We start from the raw sequence: 6,000 nt of genomic DNA on the forward strand, positions 1-6,000 counted from the left end.
TCAGGTGACCATGCACCTGGTGGACAGGTGCTCAATGGCAGTGACTATGAAAGACCTTATAGCAGATATTTTGAGGCATTTATCGAGGGAAGCACAGGTGTCACTAATCACGTTAACAATGACTGTTCAATTCAGGTAATTCAATGAAGCCTTGTCATTGAGCCACAATGAAAACACAGAAACACGAATGCTGCATACCCTAATTAAATAGCCATTATTTACACCTGTTTGTCCTGATTAAACAATTCAAAAGATCTGCTCTAAAAGGCTGTTACACACTGAACACTTTGTGAATAAAACAACATTAAATTAAGAATTTTCTGGATGCAAACATAACGTGAAAAATATATTTACACCGAATGTGTTGCGTTTATGCAGCAAATTCATCCTGAAAAACTGTGGGGGAAAAATGAAGTCAACATTAAGCCATGAGGTGCTGGTCGCCATGTTTCTAAACAAGAAAAGGGAGATATGGATATTCTGGGTTCGGCGAGTTGTAGCAGTATCACAACCACACATACATATTTCGGGGTCAGTTTGAGCTCTTTTTGTCATTTTGCGTGTCTGAGGTTAAATAAGATTGTTTTTATTATCATATGTACAATTCCAGTTAAGCTTTTTGAGTTATTAGTGCGCTTGTTGCCAAATGCAGTGATCTGATTGGTCAGCTCCCTTTATCTGAATGCGAAAAATCGAGTTTGGTTGAAAAAAAAAATTGTCCAGTGAAATTATGTGGCCATTGTGAACAGCTGCATTAAAAATTGGCAAATCTGAAAAATATTTTTAATGCACGAAATAAGATTAAGCACGTCCTATAAAAGCCTTGAGACAGAAATCATTATATAACGGTAATCACCAGTATCTTAGCAAATACAACATAATGTTTATTTCGTAGATTATCATCCCTTTTTGAGTTAAAATAGATGATAAAGAAGAATATGAATTACTGTGAGACTTACAAGTTGCTAGTCAACGAGATTACAGGGGTCATAAATTGTAACCTGAAATTGTTGGTCCAGTCTGGTGCAACTTGCCTGTTTCATTAAGCCGCACATGCTAGGATTTGGTGTCCTCCTTCATCATCAAGGTTTTCCTCACTAATGTGCTAAAGAACTTACAAAAACTCCTCTACACACATGCTGGCTAAGATGACTAGTAAATGGAAAATTATCTTGTAGAAGAAAAATAACACACGCATTGTTTACTTGCTAATATTGCAAAGTTGCTGGCTTTTCAGCTTACCCAGATTCAGACCTCATCAACAGGACTCAGACACACCTTAAAAACAATGCAAAATACAGATTTCAGAGGAAGTGGAGTTAAGCTTGCTTTCAGAGACAAAAGGCAACTGTGACAAAAAGATGGCAGCAATTAAAAGAATGGACACAAAACCATGAGAAGCTTAATGACAATTCTGTTGGACATACAAGGAAAGAGATTGCTTTAACTAGAGTTCTTTTAATTGATAACTATTTTTAGTTTTCTTTGGACAAGCACTGCCTGCACTGATTGCCCTCATATGCTACTGGTTTATGAGTACAATATCTGCCCAAGATAATAACATAGTCACCGTGAGCATATTAGTAGTTAATATTAGACTCTAGCTAAAATCATTGGCTGCCAAAATTCTCAGTTACCAAATGTTTTTTACCCGAATATATTAAGTTTTGTATCCAGACACAATTAGAGCGACTGCTTTGCTAATGTTTTGCTCACACTGGTTGTTTTGTTAGTGCAGAGTTATGAATCTTAAAAGGAAGCACAAATTGGAACGACACTTTTTTTTTTGCATAGATTTTAATACCACAATCACAATGGAGCACAAATAACATGAAGTAGAAGGAGAAATGACCTTGATAGTTAATATGTTCAAACCTGAACAGCAGGCAGTGAAATCAATGCTGTCCCTGTTCTAATTTGCTTTCAGTGCAAGATAGTGGTAGATAGTCACGTAAAACAAACAAACAAAGCAACTTCCCTCTCTCTTCCGATTACCTGTGATTCACAAGCACGTGTATAAGATGCGGGAATGAAGGGATGAAGAAATCCCATGAAATTAGAAACCAGTCACTATAAGGTGTCCAAACAATGAACCAAAAAAACCCAAAAAACTACTGTCATCAGAGTTCAAACCCAGCACTCCACTTTTTTTCTGTCTTCATGAATTTATCTTCCTTGATGCCTCATATTTAATTTTGTGTCTGTATCTCATATCCTCATAGCACTTTATTTTATTGTTGATTTATTCTGTTTGCACATTGTGCAAGGAAACAACATTCTGATCTTGCATTTGTCCTGCACATATTTCAGAACTGAAAAAAACAGTTGTCTTGTAAATAATGCAGCTTGTGGTTTTCCATGTGTGAATGAAGTCAGTGCAGACCTCAAGTGCTTACAGCTTCACAAGAGCAATAGATGGTTGTCAAATTTTCTGCTGCACAGTGGGGGAAAAAAGAACAGTCGGGTGACACAGGGAAGCAGCTGTTTCCTTCATTTGCCCTGACTCATGGCATCATCACAGCTGACTCATGAATTCAGGCTGCTTTCAGCATGTGCACATAGTGCTTACTTAGAAATCTGACGCTGTTAGGACAATGGAGGTGGCGGACTTTTGCCTCCCAAGTTTGTACTGTTAAAAATGTATCAGCACGAGAAAGCCAGCTTCAAATGAGAGGATGACCTGGTAGACCAGCGGTCTCCAACCTTTTTTGCGCCACGGACCGGTTTATGCCCGACAATATTTTCACGGACCGGCCTTTAAGGTGTCGCGGATAAATACAACAAAATAAAACTAGTACCAGTACCGAAAAAAAGAATATTTATTCATAACACACGTGAAAAGACCCAGGGAAACCAAGTTAACGACAAAAACGATAACAAAATAATGCTGAAAACCGATAAAAACCCTGAAAACCATACATTTCACACCTGAGCCTCAACTCTCGCGGCCCGGCACCAAACGACTCACGGACCGGTACCGGTCCGAGGCCCGGGGGTTGGGGACCGCTGTGGTAGACTATACCTTATGTCTTACAGGATAGGCATTCAAATGTTATTTTTAGCTAGGACTGACTCAGAGCAGTGGGTTTAGAATAGGGTTTAGTGTTATATTTACATTTAATTACAGAATGAGCAGCTTTTTCATGCTGCATATGCTCAATTTCTGCCATGGTCCCTCTTTCTGCCCCTTTAGCGCTCATACTTGCTAATTTGTTAGCAAACAACAGCACATTCTTAATCTTTGCTGGTTTGGTTCCAACCAACAAACATCAACATTTTTCTCTGTGCAAGTGCTTGACATTCTAGGATTTAAATCATTCTCTTTTTTCTGTTTTCTATCAAAATGGGATCCTTGACTTGTTAGACGAATCTGTAAACCACTACACTATAGTTAGCTGTCTTTTGATTACTTCCTGTTTTACATTAAAAGCTATTTTCTCTCATTTCAAGTTCTTTTTACTATTGGCCTTTGTATTCATTGATTATCTTAACCTGATATTCATGGCTTTCACCTGTGTGTGACTTCCCACCTGTCTCTTATCACCAATTGTTCTTGTGTGTGATCATGTTTCCCCGTCTAAGCTAATGCTTTCTTTTTGGATTTGTCTTTACTTATGAATTCATTTTTGCAATGTAGAATGAAGGCAACATACCTCACTGACTGCTCAGGAAAATTGTTTTGCCTCGAGGTGCTTTATATTGTAAGGTAAAGACCCTACAATAATAAATGTAAAACACAGGAAAACCCCAACAATCATTCCACTTTTAAATATTCTAGTAACCACAAGTAAGCCCACAGTCTGAGAGGGAGGAGCTCTAATGGGGTGATACGATACTATAAAGTCATTAAGATAAGATGGGGCCTGATTATACAAGACGTGTGAGGAGCAGGATTTTGAATTTGATTCTGGATTTAACAGGGAGCCGATGAAGAGAAGCCAAAAGAGGTGAAATATCCTCTCTCTTTATAGTCCCTGTCAGTATTCTTGCTGCAGTACTTTGGATCAACTGAAGGCTTTTCAGGGAGTTTAAGGACATAATATAACAACGATAATAATGAATTACATTGTTGACAGTGTTGGGGAGTAATGGAATACACATAGCGTCAAAAGACTCCACCTCCAACCTAAAGAAACATCTGAAAGTGAGTTCTTTCTAAAAAAACAAAACAAAAAACATTTCCCTGCTGCAACTATCTTGTTTTAGTTGTGGTAGCTACCTGGGTTATGTCCCACTTCAGTATTTTAAATGTACTATTGCTGTGTGATTTATTACTATTACTGAAGGCTGCGTTACAACCTGCTAGCTGCAAATGATCATGTGCTTTCTGAAAGGAGACAGAAAGAAAACATATTACTGATACAGAAATAGTTTTCTGTACAAGATCACTGCAAAAAGTGCAGCATTACCTAATGTCCACCCTACTGTTACTCATATTATGTTAAGATTTAAAAATCTAGTTGGTAAATCTTTCAGAACTGCACATGATTATTTGCAGCGAGCAGGTTGTTAAAGCTATCCATCAAGTCTGCAGTCTATGAACTGACCTCAGCTAACAATGCTATCTCAGTAGGGAGTAACCTTCAGTAATGGTAATAAATCATGCAGCAATAGTACATTCATGTTGTAAAAAGCATGACAATATATCAAGTAATCCAGAGTATTTAGAATACGTTACTCTCATTGAGTAACTTAACAGAATATGTTACAAACTACATTTTGGTCCATGTATTCTGTAATCTGTGGTGGGATATATTTTAAAAGTAACCTTCCCAACACTGATTATTAAATATATAATTTGAAATGAAGTGTTCAATATGATATAAAGCACAAATGCTAGGATAAAGACGTTTACATAAAAGCTTCGGTAAATAAGAATTGCAGTTTTACCTGCTTCTGATTACACAACAAAGTAAACAGTACGCACACAGTAAGCAATTACCTTTCCCAGAAAACCCTTGAAGTAAACAATCATTTCCGTCTGAAACGACCCAAGTAAGTATTGTATTCACAGGCAGGAAGAGGCGGCAACATTCTTATTTTTTTTAATGGAAGCTGCTCAGTGATCCCCTAAAATTTCAAGCATCCTCCACGTGGATATTTCAAACCCACGTGACATTTCATTGATAAGAGGATGGATGATTTTTCCATTGCATCATCTCAGTCTAGATGGTAGGGCTCATGAAAGGCTGAACCTTCACTGGCCTCCTGATGTACCTGTTCGCATGTGTAGAGAGCCACACAAATGAAAGCAGGGCAACATGAATGGAAACAACTGCTCTCCCCAATGCTCCAAAAAATGTTGAATACATCATAAACAACTGATGTGATGCTTTGTCATGCAGCAGGCAGGTTAGGACCTAAAAACAGGACTAATTCGAAAAATCCCTCAGCTTCATTTGCTGGCAGCTCACGGATTAAACAAAATGGACTGAAACCCAAGAAAAACACACTGACTGCGAGTACACTAACAGAGATGAGGGAGGACGTGACAAAAAAACCCCAAGAGAGATGCAGACACATATGGGATAACAAGCATGGGAAACAGGTTGAGAAACAGCTGGCAAGAATCAAGGAAGACAAGACATGGGAAGCAGAACTAAAGAAACGCACGTAAGACAAAGACTAACAAAATAAAACAGGAATTCACAAAATACAAGACACATGAAAAGGAGTTGTCAAGACACAGGAGGGGCAGGATGAACAAAGCACTGAATGTAAACTGGAACCCTGTGCAGAGCTGCAGAGCCTAGATAGCTAAACTAAAAAGCCTGAAAATATAAATACTAATCAAGAGAAAATCTAACCAGTGCAATCAATGCAATCATTGGGTTATAATAAAAAAAAAATCAAAGTTAAGTTATGGATGAGATTTAAACTGTGACTTTGAAACAGAGTGTATAGGCGATTTACCGAATGTGTAGATAAATCCCCCTCAACATTTTCTTAACCTTGTGTGTGCCTCTCACATAACTTGGGGCTGAGCACTTTCCCTCTCAG

Source organism: Rhamphochromis sp. 'chilingali' (genome assembly GCF_963969265.1).
Source record: "Rhamphochromis sp. 'chilingali' genome assembly, chromosome: 16".
Lineage (NCBI taxonomy): Eukaryota > Metazoa > Chordata > Actinopteri > Cichliformes > Cichlidae > Rhamphochromis > Rhamphochromis sp. 'chilingali'.